The 14,114-nt window shown below is 42.8% G+C and overlaps 1 protein-coding gene across 5 annotated transcripts in view; it reads left to right on the forward strand.

The window, feature by feature from the left end:
• Nucleotides 1-8,552: 8,552 nt before the first annotated feature.
• Nucleotides 8,553-14,114, forward strand: part of slc20a2 (solute carrier family 20 member 2) — a 59,469-nt gene continuing 53,907 nt past the window's right edge. For all 5 annotated transcript variants that reach the window (XR_013962602.1, XM_080739273.1, XM_080739275.1 and 2 more), the window contains exon 1: nt 8,553-8,809. The gene's annotated coding sequence lies outside the window, so the exon portion shown is untranslated. The remainder of the gene's footprint in view (nt 8,810-14,114) is intronic.

The raw sequence follows: 14,114 nt of genomic DNA on the forward strand, positions 1-14,114 counted from the left end.
TCACTTGCATTTCATCAACCATCATCGGGCCAAATATCACCACTGGCTCCTCAAGTTGTGTTGAAATCATCTGGTCATCGACGTGTTGTTGACCAAACCTTTGCTCTGAAAATCAACAACAAACAAGAACTTCTGATTATACTGCTGTGTTTAAGCATGTCTTCAGATTCTGCAATCGATTAATGGATGTGTTTTAAAGCCCTTGAAAACATATAGTTTCCTCTGCTTTTGTTGCTGTCAGCATCCAAGTGTCCCTATTATAGGGCAAACATTCTGCAGGCCACATTCAGGCCACAATAAAGTATAGCTGTTGATCAAAACCAGAAATCTAGATTCTAAATGCAATATCTACATGCACTATATCTACACTGAATTAGCCTACACATCATTTTTATAGTATATAGCAGTGGTTCTCAACCTGTGGGTTGGGACCCCAAGGGGGGGTCCCCAAATTATTTTGGGGGGTCCCGAGATGTGAGGATGTGAGGCGTCGTGATTGTGAGGATGTAGATCTGCTATTTTAACAATAGAACCGTGTTAAACTGAATGTATGCTTCGATCGAGTCTTACAACTCCAAGTGCTTGTCAGGGTGGGGGGTTCCCCAGTTCAAATATGATTCTTTTTGGGGTCGTGGCCTGAAAAGGTTGAGAACCACTGTATCTGTTCAAGAATCTGAAAGTTCTATAACAATTCTGTGAGGAGTGGTTGGAGAGATTGACCTGTCAGTGATACACTTGTCAGTGCACACTACAGGGGACTTCTTAACATGTCTTGTTTTTGGAGCTGTTTGGTATAGCCTACATGTAGGCCTACCTCAGAATTTATTTTAGACAATTTCCAGTGTTCAATCAATGAATCAATCAATCAATCAATGAAGCAATGAATCAATCAACCAATCAATCAATCAATCAACCATGATGTAAAACATATAGAGACAACGCATTTGTCCGTAGGGTGTCTCAGTCTCACCTGTTCTCTCCTCCTGGAAAAAATAAAAATAAACCAGCAGCAGGCGTAGAACTGATCGACATCCAGAGTGACGCTGCTCAGTCAACCCAGTCCTAAATTGTCTTAAGAAGTAGGCTAGCACAGCAAAGGGGGAAAAAAACTCAAACAAAACAAACAAACAAACAAAAAAAGCACATAGGCCTATTTTCAAAATGTAAATTGTTAGTTAGCGATGTGTTTCAACGAACCCATAAGTGCAAGTGGCCTTCAAGACCAAGACCGCCTTGGCCTTTAAGTCATCATGCAAATTATAGCCTGTGTATACTTTTCATCTTCTGCTCTGGCTTTGAATGTAGGCTGTAGCTTTCTAAATCGTGTGACGTTGAATGGCATAGTTTACAGTTTGCATCTGTTTACAAGTAGCTCAGCTAACGTTAGACATGACAAAGACGTAGTTTCAAATTAATTCAACATTTTACAGTTCATTTTGTCACGTCGCTGATGGCCCGAACTCCCGGACGAAAGTAATGCCAGTAGGAGTAGGACGGTCAGATCCAGTGAAAAGAAAGCTGCGTCATGAGTGCTAAAATAAACATATGACTTCCGGTCGGTGGACTTCAAAATAAATACCGAGATAATAAATAAGTTCATGTTCACTGTGAACTGTCAAGTGAACTGTACTGTCATGTAGGCCAGTAAGGCCACCTACCTTTTCCTATGCAAACCTCTAATAAAGTCTTAATTCTAGCCAATCAATCAATCAATCAATCAATCAATCAATCAATCAATCAATCAATCAATCAATCTATCTATCTATCTATCTATCTATCTATCTATCTATTATATAGGGTATATATATATATATATATATATATATATATATATATATATATATATATATATATATATATATATATATAGGCTATATATATATAGTTTTATTATTATTATTATTATTATTTTCTCAACTCAACTGCATGGATTGATGATGAAGTACATGGCTGAGCACATGGTTGCTTTTCCTTGACTCTGCGGTCCAACTCCTCCTAGTTACCCTGCTAGAAAAACCAGCTCAAGACCAGCAGTAAGACCAGCACCAGCACCAGCACAAACCAGCGCATGTTGTGTTTTCGTGCTGGTCTGTGCTGGTGCTGGTTTGTGCTGGTCCCACCATCTAAACCAGCATGAACCAGCACAGACCAGCACCAGCACAAACCAGCGCTGCTGGTCTGTGCTGGTCTGTGCTGGTGTGGTCAGGGACCCCCGGGGGACCCCCTGAGAAGTGGATCAGGTTTTTGCTGGTTTAATTTGCTCTTTGCTCTGGTGCTTGAATCCTGTTCTGTATTCCATATTAGATTGTGACATTATTTTTGACATTGTGGGTGTGAGTGGGATTTGAACTTACTACCTCTGGCACTTCAGTCCTGCACTTATCCTCGGCGCCACTGGAACCTGTTAGTTAAAATGGGTGTTTGTCCCTATTTGTATATGACCAGCTTAGACTAGCACAGACCAGCACAGACCAGCACCAGCACCAGCACAGACCAGCAGTAAAACACAACATGTGCTGGTTTGTGCTGGTGCTGGTCTGTGCTGGTTTATGCTGGTTCATGCTGGTCTGTGCTGGACCAGCACCAGCACCAGCACAGACCAGCAGTAAAACACAACATGTGCTGGTTTGTGCTGGTGCTGGTCTGTGCTGGTCTATGCTGGTTCATGCTGGTCTGTGCTGGACCAGCACCAGCACAGACCAGCAGTAAAACACAACATGTGCTGGTTTGTGCTGGTGCTGGTCTGTGCTGGTCTATGCTGGTTCATGCTGGTCTTTGCTGGACCAGCACCAGCACCAGCACAGACCAGCAGTAAAACACAACATGTGCTGGTTTGTGCTGGTGCTGGTCTATGCTGGTTCATGCTGGTCTGTGCTGGTGCTGGTGCTGGTCTATGCTGGACCAGCACCAGCACCAGCACAGACCAGCAGTAAAACACAACATGTGCTGGTTTGTGCTGGTGCTGGTCTGTACTGGTCTGTGCTGGTCTATGCTGGTTTATGCTGGTTTATGCTGGTTCATGCTGGTCTGTGCTGGTGCTGGTCTGTGCTGGTGGACCAGCATGGGACCAGCACAGACCAGCATAGACCAGCACCAGCACCAGCACAGACCAGCATGAACCAGCATAAACCAGCATAGACCAGCACAGACCAGCATGAAAATTGTGCTGGTCTGTGCTGGTTTTTCTAGCAGGGTTTCTAAGGCCAGGTCATCTGATGCATAGCATACATATCACTCTTTTTCATCAGATAGCCCTTGCACAGACGGGAGGATGACACACACCCTGAAAAGCACTTGCATCGCAACGTGAATCGTCTATTTTCAAAATGTAGTTTGTTGATTAGCCTACTTTTGATTAGGTAATGGACTTTTTCTTTTATTACTTGTTTTTTTCCTCCTTTTTCTTTTTTAGGCATTAAAGGGGTCTTAAAAGTCCATAAATTGACACTTCACAGTCATCTGCCCACCCCCAAAATCATGGGCCTTCTTGGGGGTCCCAAATCCGACCGACCACTGGTCTACAGCTGAGCTGAGGTACATATTCTTTCTCTCCAATGGTGGTCCCTGACCCCATGAGAATCTGTTTCAACATAGAGTGTGATGGTTTTTGAATGAATGGACAGAACTTTGCTTAGCTCTCTACAGGGACAATGGTGGTCTTTTTGAAGAATACAGACTGAAGCGGGGAAAGGTTGAAAATGTCTGTGACATGTGATCGAGTGATCTGCCAGCTGGTTTGCACACGCCTTGAGGACCTGACTTGTAATATATCTGGGCCAGATGCCTTGTGTGCATGGATTAATCCTCTGTTGAAGGATTTACACACGTCTGCTCTATGTTTCCAGTAGTAGCCTATATCCATGGCACGAGTCTTATTCTCAGAGTCAGGGGTCATATGTCTGTACACGGACGTGGCAAAAAGTCTGTGGCAAAAAGTCTTGTCTGTGACAAATTTTAGATTTTCTGAAAGTGGAGCCCCAGGTTTTCATCAGAATATATATGATACTGATTTACTGTGACACATTAGGAGTCCAACTAGTGGTGGTTCTCAAACATTTTTCTCAGTGGCCTTGTGGTTAGAGTATCCGCCCTGAGATTGGGAGGTTGGGGCCGGGTCATACCAAAGACTCTGAAAAATGGGACCCAGTGCCTCCCTGCTTGGCACCCACTCAACATAAAGGGTTGGATTGGGGGTCCCTGTAGCCTGGGCTGGCTTCCAATTTCGGGCTTTTGATCCGGTCGGGAGCGGAAGAGCTCCTACGTTTTTCTGTAGTCCAAAACGGACTACACTTTGGCCGGAAACAACGACCGGAAACAGTTTTAACCAGGTTTTAACCCGTACTTGCGCATGCGCTAACTACTTGCGCATGCGCTAACTGGGTTGAAACTGTTTCCGGTCGTTGTTTCCGGCCAAAGTGTAGTCCGTTTTGGACTACAGAAAAACGTAGGAGCTCTTCCGCTCCCGACCGGATCAAGCGGCCCGTTTAGTAAACGAAGACCAGGCTTTCCCCCAGCGGAAAGCCTGGTGATGCGAGGTTAGGGGTCCCTGTAACATACTAGCGTCATGTCTAGGAGGTGTACTTGTACATCAAGCTGCCTCATGCTACAGATAGCTAGGCCTACAGGAGATAGGCTCCTGCCCCATGGGCCTCATGCGGCTCAGCAAGGCAATGTACTTACTTTCTTATACTTACAAATGGAACCAAATGGACCCATATTTGGTTCCATTTGTACACTATCAGAGTTACAGACCTGTTATGATCATTCCGCAGCTTTTGTATGTTATGGTCATGTCCGCAGCTTTTGTATGTCTATGACAAATGTTTTTTTTGGGTTTTTTTTCTTGACGAAAATTTCCACCACAAGCTAACATTTTGATGATGACTCCTGATCAGAGTGCATAGAAGGTGTTCAGCTGATCTGGAGGAGAATGATGCAGACAGTTCCACCACATTTTGCATTTTGTATTTCTTGTTGTAATCTGTAATGGTAATGTTCCTGGTGTTGATCAACGTACTGTAGGCTAATGGTCCCTGTAAGTTAAAACTTGTAAACATCTTGTTTTGTCTTGATATTACCTTGGTCGGATACTGTATAATGCACATATGTTTACTGTTCGCTAAAAATAAAGTGTTTTGAGGTATTTGTACTTGAGTATTTCCAATTTCCAATACTTTTACTTCTACTTCACTACATCTCAGATCCAAATAGGCCTATTGTACTTTTACTCCACTACATTTATTTGAAAACTTTAGTTAGACCTACTAGTTACTAGTTAAACCTCCACCGGCCGTCCGTCCGTCCGTCCGTCCGTCACGTCACACGTCACACCTTTGTTTGTGTACGGTGTGATGTCATATATCTTCAGTATGACATCACACCACATGTGTAAACAAACCTTTGTGTACGTTGCTGTGGCAACAGTCTGTTGTTGCTGGTCTGTTAGTGTATGTTAGCAACCACCTTAGCAACCATGGTTTTACCCTAGCAACCAACTGTTTACCCTAGCAACCAACTGTTTACCATAGCAACCATGTTTTTTTACCCTAGCAACCAACTGGGCATAAAAGGGATTCTGTTAGGGATCTCCATATATGGGCATAAAAGGGATTCTGTTAGGGATCTCCATATATGGGCATAAAAGGGATTCTGTTAGGGATCTCCATATATGGGCATAAAAGGGATTCTGTTAGGGATCTCCATATATGGGCATAAAAGGGATTTTGTTAGCTGTTAGTGATCTCCATATATGGGCATAAAAGGGATGCTGTTAGGGATCTCCATATATGGGCATAAAAGGGATTCTGTTAGGGATCTCCATATATGGGCATGAAAGGGATTCTGTTAGGGATCTCCATATATGGGCATAAAAGGGATTGTATCCCAGATGATGCCCTGTTAGGAGATCCACACTAACAGAATCCATATATGGTCCTACCGACAGCTGCTATAAGCCAACCCTGGCGATAAGGTCTGAGTCGAAGAAATGCTTCTTTCCTGGCAAGAATTGCCCCTTTATACTGTAGGGCTCGTTTGTGTATTGTATGACATCACGCCACATCATCGGCTGAGGACTGTGTGATGTCATCATATTTGTGTACGGTGTGATGTCATATATCTTCAGTATGACATCACACCACATGTGTAAACAAACCTTTGTGTACGTTGCTGTGGCAACAGTCTGTTGTTGCTGGTCTGTTAGTGTACGTTAGCAACCACCTTAGCAACCATGGTTTTACCCTAGCAACCAACTGTTTACCCTAGCAACCAACTGTTTACCATAGCAACCATGTTTTTTTACCCTAGCAACCAACTGGGCATAAAAGGGATTCTGTTAGGGATCTCCATATATGGGCATAAAAGGGATTCTGTTAGGGATCTCCATATATGGGCATAAAAGGGATTCTGTTAGGGATCTCCATATATGGGCATAAAAGGGATTCTGTTAGGGATCTCCATATATGGGCATAAAAGGGATTCTGTTAGCTGTTAGTGATCTCCATATATGGGCATAAAAGGGATGCTGTTAGGGATCTCCATATATGGGCATAAAAGGGATTCTGTTAGGGATCTCCATATATGGGCATGAAAGGGATTCTGTTAGGGATCTCCATATATGGGCATAAAAGGGATTGTATCCCAGATGATGCCCTGTTAGGAGATCCACACTAACAGAATCCATATATGGTCCTACCGACAGCTGCTATAAGCCAACCCTGGCGATAAGGTCTGAGTCGAAGAAATGCTTCTTTCCTGGCAAGAATTGCCCCTTTATACTGTAGGGCTCGTTTGTGTATTGTATGACATCACGCCACATCATCGGCTGAGGACTGTGTGATGTCATCATATCTCCATATATGGAGACATAAGGGTGTTTTTAATGAATCTATCATGGTTAAAATGGAGTTTGAAGTTACAATGAGTGTGTGTGGGGAGAGGGCCTGGGCGTGTTGGAGGGCCAGATAACATTTACATCAAATATCTAAATACTGAATGAAGAAAATTAAAAACTGTTCAGGGTGTTCATACAAGCCTGATTAGACCGTACGATGACAAAAAGTTTTTTTGAAAGTGGAATATCCCTTAAGTCTGACCTCACAAGCCCCATATTTGGACACGAACAACATATAACTCCATATGTTAAACAGTTGGTTGCTAGGGTAAAAAACATGGTTGCTATGGTAAACAGCTGGTTGCTAGGGTAAACAGTTGGTTGGGTAAAAAACATGGTTGCTATGGTAAACAGTTGGTTGCTAAGGTAAAAAAACATGGTTGCTATGGTAAACAGTTGGTTGCTAGGGTAAACAAATGGTTGCTATGGTAAACAGTTGGTTGCTAGGGTAAAAAAACATGGTTGCTATGGTTTGACAAGGCCCTGCAGAAAATGCATGACACGCTGCTGCGCCACACTCAGCACCCCTAAAAACCAGTACTTGGGATTTGTTGATGTAAATGTTCACATAGAGTGTAATAATTGGTAAAACAAACTTTTGGCCTATTTGTGGAGATAAGCGACCAACGGTCGCTTATCTCCCGATTAGGGAGTCTTACTGGTACTGTAGATTGATTGTGACCGTCAGGGAGCAGTTTACTATGAAAACCTCCACCGGCCGTCCGTCCGTCCGTCCGTCCGTCCGTCACACGTCACACGTGTGTACGGTGTGATGTCATATATCTTCAGTATGACATCACACCACATGTGTACACAAACCTTTGTGTACGTTGCTGTGGCAACAGTCTGTTGTTGCTGGTCTGTTAGTGTACGTTAGCAACCACCTTAGCAACCATGGTTTTACCCTAGCAACCAACTGTTTACCCTAGCAACCAACTGTTTACCATAGCAACCATGTTTTTTTACCCTAGCAACCAACTGGGCATAAAAGGGATTCTGTTAGGGATCTCCATATATGGGCATAAAAGGGATTCTGTTAGGGATCTCCATATATGGGCATAAAAGGGATTCTGTTAGCTGTTAGTGATCTCCATATATGGGCATAAAAGGGATGCTGTTAGGGATCTCCATATATGGGCATAAAAGGGATTCTGTTGGGGATCTCCATATATGGGCATGAAAGGGATTATGTTAGGGATCTCCATATATGGGCATAAAAGGGATTGTATCCCAGATGATGCCCTGTACTTGGGATTTGTTGATGTAAATGTTCACATAGAGTGTAATAATTGGTAAAACAAACTTTTGGCCTATTTGTGGAGATAAGCGACCAACGGTCGCTTATCTCCCGATTAGGGAGTCTTACTGGTTAATGTTACAAAACATAGGCCTACATTAAACACTTCAACCCTATATTCATTTGGCCATTTGAAAATAGACGTTCTGCAAGATTTTTTATAGGCTAGAAAACTTGGAAATGGGACATTCTACATAATGAGTACTTTTACTTTTGGTTGATACTTCTTTTACTCAAAGTAATTGAGCACAACATTTGAGTACCTTCTTTATCCACCACTGATGAAGTGCAATGACCGGAAGTTAAATATTTACTTCGGCCGGACTTGACGCCCAGGCTTCATATGGTAGTGGTGGACTGGGTTGATGTTGACGGGCTTGACGCTTGGTGGTGAGTGAGTCGTTGGAGGGGAGGCGAGGCGAGCTCTCTCTCGGGAGGGGAGTGTTGGAATCTTGACATTTTCGACAGACAGAGACAGACTCAGAGCCACTGAAGTCCACGAGGCGACGACCAGGCAGCACGGGAAGGAAGGAAGCATTTCGGACGGGAAGCGTGGGCACACACAGACACATACACAGAGGGACCGACGGGGCACGTTTTCTGCTCTCCACATTTCGCTGGTAAGTGAAAGCCTTTTTTAACCTTTTCCCTCGATGAGAAAAGCTCAATTCATATCACATACTTCATCGCGCGAGGGTGTCGCTCGCCGTAAAGAAGCTAATTAACGCGATGCCTCCGTCAGCTTTGTAGATCTGCTCTTTTTCTTTTGATAAGTTACCGTCGTACTGCGGCGTTTAAATTCAGCTGCGTACACAGTGTACTGTTAATTAAGAGATGTAGTGGAAATCACAGCGGACACACATCAACATTCAACATGGTTACACACGGCGCACATCAGAGATTCAAAGTAACGTTCGCACACATCATGATGGCAATTTTGACGTGAAACGATGTTTGCGAGTGCAAACGTACACGCACGAGTGACACACACACAGCAGACACACGCGACTGTTTCGTGTTTTTACACGTGCGTGACTGTAGTGGGGATACTAACGTTGTGTCCCCCTGGTGACCCACCACCACCATTCTGAATGGTCTGTTGTTATCTTGTCCTTACTATGTCCTTAACGAGACAACGTTTGAGCGACCATTTGTTGGGGAGAGAGAGGGGGGGGACTATAATGATGGTCGTGTTCGAAAATCTTTAAAAAAAAATCACGCGAGTCCATTTCTGTTGTGCTTTCCGTCCGATAATACTGTTCTAGTGTAATAGCCTGTAGTACCATTTGCCGAGCAGACGGGGTCGACGGACTGGGCCTGCGCAGTAAGGGTGCACTGCACAGCACGACCACCCATCACACAATGTGCCTCAGTTCAGTTCATCACTCACCCATCATGTCTGTGTTAAGACCCCCAGGCCAGGCCAGGCCAGGCCAGGCAGGGAGGGAGGGGGGGCTTTTAATGTCCAGGGCCAGGCTGTGGGCTTAACGCCACTCCATCCATTGAAATAATATAGAATATAGGCTACACTTGCAGTGGTTGCAGTCGTTCCCAAGAAGTGGTTCGGGACCCATTTGTGGGTCGTGGACAAATATTTGTGGGCCCCTTAATTTTTTCCGTTTCCTACATCTTGTTTTTAATTATTATTTCAAAATATATAAAAAAAAAAAAAACATTCCCAAAAAAAGCAAAATTTTTCATGAATTAAATTAAATTAATAAATGATTAACTTCATGTAAAAGAAAAATTTAAGACATTCCATAAATTAGAAAACATTAATCTGCTATTTTTACTAGTTTGGGTCACGGGCAAAATCTAATTGCTCTTTTGGCTCTCGAACTGAAAAGTTTGGGAACCACTGGGCTACATGTCAAACTCGATAGAATAGTATGACAAAGTTTGTTAAAAATCTTGACATTTTTCGAAGATAGTCATAGGTCAGCCATTTTTTAATAGCCTTTAATGGTATATTAAAAAAAAAGATGTCTGGGTCTCCATATACTACACATCTGCAGCATTTACCAGACCATCAGACTTGGTGGGGAAGTTGGGTTAATTATTAATCTATTATGATAAGAAATGGAATGACACCAAGGTCTTTAACTGCTATGTACAGTTTATAATTGTATTTCCATCGTATTGTATGTAGTTTGTGTAGAATGGATATTCTAGCGCCCATGACATGTACAGAATAGGACTGGGGATTACTGTCTAGTCCCGCCGCAAAGGCTATATATCTGATAGATATGACACGCTTATTATGATAAGATAAGCTATCCACCACTTCCCTCTTTTACTCAACCTTTTATGCTTTGATTGCCTTAGAAAGAGGATGCATCTCTTGATTCTCTTTGCATTCTGATTTATATTTACCTACATACAGTAATTACTTGAGGGAGTGACAGACATTACATAACCTTGACTAGTGTGGCCGTTGGCATTCTATTCATCAGTTTGGGTTATCACTGGAGAAGCTCACTGAGCCATACGTGTTGGGTAACGCAATTGTACTTGTGCCTTAACAAGCAGGTTTTAGGAGTATTTAAATGTATTGGGATTAACGTGTGTGTCATCACAGTATTTAAGAATTATCTACACACATGTACAACCTGTAGAAACTTAAAAACAACCTGGACGGTACTAGTTATTGCATGCATTAAAGTTCTCAGTCGCCTCAAGCCCACGACTGATTTCAGTCATTTGAATTCCATTGAAGCCAGCATGTCCTCTATGGAAGCATGTCTATTGTTTATTTTGTTTATTTTTACCGCGTGAGTTTGCTGTTATTTTTCTGCGTTTCTTCAGTCATAAGATTTAGTTTGGCTTTATTTAATTACATAGATATTGAGAAATGTTCATGTGTTTTAACGCCACTGGTTTTCTCTCAGAATGTATTAACCCCCAAAACATGTCTTTAATCATGTGTCATTTACTACTTTGAAAAGTGCATGCAGCTGTCTGCTTTGCAGTGTAACACGCATGACGGACAGAACCTGTTTGCAGCCAGCAAGACACTCCTGTGATGTTACTATGTGTGAGCACAGAGAAAAAAATTCCTTCCTATTTTTGCGTTCAGTTGTACCGATTCAATTTGGCTTTTGACTGTACTTTGACCTGTCCCTCCTGACTGTAATCTCTGAAAAACAATCAAGTTGGAATGATTCACTCCAAATTGCTAGTTCTGTGGTGACAGGGTGCAGTCACGACTTAGGCCACACTGTCAACACAGTCACATTTTTATGCTTTGCTGTCCCATAAAACCCGAACAATTCGTCATAATAAACAGAGACGCCATAGTTAAGCAGCAGTTAAAGTGCGGCCCCTAGCTTGTGTGTTTTGTAGTGGTGGTGTGTTTAAGCTATTTGTGTGCTCTGGGCGGAGGGAGCTCTTCGTATGCATGCACGAAGTATGTGTGTGCATTGTGTAATGTTTTCATGTTAAACAAGATGCCGAGAACGAAGAGTCAAGACTAGTTTTGATGGGTGTGCGCCTGTGCGTGGTGTCTGTTTGAGGACACGTGTTGTCGGTTGTTGACAGTTCCTACAGTTTCTGCCATAGAAGCCCCTCCTATGCAGTTTGTCCAGGCCTATGCTAATTTCACCTGAGGCCTCACAGCGTGATAAGAACGTTCACTGTGAACAGGCTGGTCACACAGTGTTACTGGCCCTTCTTAAAAGTTGTCCCCCTTTCTTCCTCCAACCATTATCCTGTTTTTCTTCCAGGCCTGACGGATCTAGTCTCAGTGAAGCAAGTAACAAAAAAATGGGTTTCAAAATGACACCTTTTTAAAAAGCATTGTGCAGATAGTGATTTAAGTCTTGGCTAATGAATACTGTGCTAAACTCTCGGGTGTTTTCCTCGATTAGGTCATTGTTTTGGCAGTTGACAGTTTTCATGAAGTGAGACCTCACCTGATGCTTTCTAACATGTGAGAGGGAATGCCTGCATTTTTGTTTGGGCACATACAGTACACAACATTTCCTGTGCAGTGCCACTTTAATTAGAATTGTTTTGATGACTGCTCACAACATGCCCTACCCTAAACCACCAGAATCTGTGTTGCTTTGGGCCAACCGTAGGTCTGAACAGACAGCCTTGAACTGTGTTACAAGAAAATTGTACATTTACACTTAAGGCACTTTCTTTTTTTTTTATCAGACAGACATTCATCTTCCCCAAAATGAATACATCCGTTAAACTTTTGATGCATTTCTGTGGGTCTGCTAGGTGTCATACAGTGAACATCGATAATGATCTACTATCCCCATCAGAAGTAGTCTAGGATGTGACTCGGGTTGGAAAGACGCAGCAACGCGATTTATTTTTGCGCTTAAAGCACCAAATGGTCAAAGCTCGGGTATGACAGATTTTGTTAGCATATGCTTGATGTGCCCCTTTTCGCTCTGATAAAATAAATATATATAATTTATATATATATATTATATTAGTTTACAAATGTGGTATCTTTGCCGCAAATGCTGTGATGTGCACCAGACAGTTCAAAATACAGAACCAGGTCATGTAGAGGTGAACATAGTTGAGCTGGAGCGCCCTCTAGTGGACACATTTTCAGACTGATTGATATACAGACATACTGCCTGGCTCGTTACGTTTTCCACTCGCTGTTTAGTGGCGGCTCAGCTAATAACAATAAACTGGAGGATGAACATGCCCAACACCTAGGGGTAAAAATGACCTTGATCTTGCTGATGTAGAAAAATAAAGAAAAGCCAATATGGAAAACGCACTAGACTAGAGCCTGTACTGGTTTCCATGACGGTAGCTAGGGCCCCCGTGCAGGCTGGCCTGGTCTGCCAGTGGGTGTGTCTGAGTGTCTCTCTGTGGGAGGCAGGGCAGTTTGGCACCAGGGTTGGCAAAGGCACAGTCAGAGAACAGTCTGTCGCCGATCGGCCCACCTCACCCTCGGAACACAATCACACTGTTGTCTGAGCCCTTCTCCGCCATGGCAACATCACATGATAGGTCACAGACGGACAGCAGGGATCTTCGTGTGTGTGTGTGTGTGTGTGTGTGTGTGTGTGTGTGTGTGTGTGTGTGTGTGTGTGTGTGTGTGTGTGTGTGTGTGTGTGTGTGTGTGTGTGTGTGTGTGTGTGTGTGTGTGTGTGTGTGTGTGTGTGTGTGTGTGTGTGTGTGTGTGTGTGTGTGTGTGTGTGTGTGTGTGTGTAACTGTGTCTGCTCCGTCCAGAGTTCCTTAATCCACATTTTTGCTGCCACCCCGAGCTATCACATTCCCAGATCTGATAACATTTAACAGCCAATCAAGAATTCAAGCAAACAGAATGGATGAAACAAATGGAATGTAAAGAGGAGTGGAAGATCACAGGTGTCCCTTTGAGTGATTCTAGATGTTTTTGTTACTGCTTTTAAAGCAAAAATGGTTTGAGTGAGTTGTGTAGTTACTGTGCCATGATGTAGGGTAACAACAAATATTGTCGAGATTATATCTTCAGTAGTTACGCCGTAGATAAAAACTAATTGATAGTCCAAATTAAAATATTCTCCCAATTGATTTGGCTTGCGTGGTGAAACACGCAATAACAACTGCAGTGATTGGGTCTTAGAGGCATACCTGCGACACTGGTCGCTGGATGTAAAATAAATAAATAATAATAATTCAAATTAAAAAGGTTTGTAATTTTATATTAGGGCAGAAACAACTTTGTTCACATTCCTTTGTGTGCTAAAAGTTAGGTTTGTTGTAGATGTTTATGACGTTTATGACTCTTTGCGTTATCGATGTTTGTCGACTTTTCATTTTCCTTTTTACTGCGCAGTTGAGAGGAGATTGCAAACTGCCCTTTCCTTTATGCACCACAACTACAGCTTTCATGTATCAAAGCCCTAATGATAATAAAAATGTATACTGTATTTAGTAAGCATGTGTTTATTAACACATCAACTGCC

The sequence above is a fragment of the Nannobrachium achirus genome (assembly GCF_963921795.1).
Source record: "Nannobrachium achirus genome assembly, chromosome: 12".
NCBI lineage: Eukaryota > Metazoa > Chordata > Actinopteri > Myctophiformes > Myctophidae > Nannobrachium > Nannobrachium achirus.